Here is a 983-nt window from a genome sequence, read left to right as displayed (position 1 = left end):
ACCACTGAGCACAGAGCTGACAGTAACCTCACCAAGCACAAACCTTATTGTGATCTCTGCTTCTCACCTCAAAGTATTATTTTCACAATTGTCAGATTGCAGCAGGGACGTCTTGTTCCTCAGCTTTGGTTGCTGCATTATCAGCCTGACCTTGGTTCAGTCAGACAGCTACCTCGAAGCCAATCACACCTTTTGTTTCTCATTCATGGCCTAAAACTATTTTGCTTTTGACTCTGAAGCCTTTGTGTTTAGACAAACTACTGACTGTTCTTGTGTCTCTGTCCCAAACTACAGCTTGACCTGTAATATTATTTGGTACATTCTAAGAACTTTTTAGCTTTTAGTGATTGTTGTCCCTTAAAATGTGCCGATTTACAGTGGAAGCATGCAGATGATGAAGCATACACACATCCTGAGTCACTTACATCAGATTGCCTGAGTCGGAGTTCAATCCCACGTTTCCATGTCCCTACATCTCCAGTCAGTGTCCTTAACCACTGAACCATTTCCAGCACCGATCAACCCAAAGAACCAGACCGAGGAAGAATATCGGACTGAATCTGTAGAAACTTTATCTCCATCATCTTGTAGAGAAACAAAGTTTACAGACTTCACACTGAAACGGATTCAAGCTGACATTATATATGATTCTAATTATTCTGTGTGCACTCAGTACATCTTATATATTTCTGACAGCTCAGCTGATTGAGAAGGAAATTTACAGTCTGAAGGTTGTTGGTTTGAATCCCTCCTGGACTGAATTGTCTTTTCCTCCTGTCAACCCTCAGAGGCCTGTTTCATAAAGGTTTCTCTTATTGTGAAAAGCCTGTCTTGAATGAGCCAAACAAACTGAACTAGGATCAGTCTGTTTCATGAAGACAATTCATCAATTTTCTCAGAGGAGAAAATCAGTCCGAACTGGACAAAAGCTCTCAGAGTGACACATGTTTGGTTCTTTTTTTGGAGGAAGAATGAAACTGCTG

Source organism: Anarrhichthys ocellatus, unplaced genomic scaffold, assembly GCF_004355925.1.
Source record: "Anarrhichthys ocellatus isolate YVR2014 unplaced genomic scaffold, GSC_Weel_1.0 scaffold5648, whole genome shotgun sequence".
Classification (NCBI taxonomy): Eukaryota; Metazoa; Chordata; class Actinopteri; order Perciformes; family Anarhichadidae; genus Anarrhichthys; species Anarrhichthys ocellatus.
Note: the sequence above shows the minus strand (reverse complement) of the source record.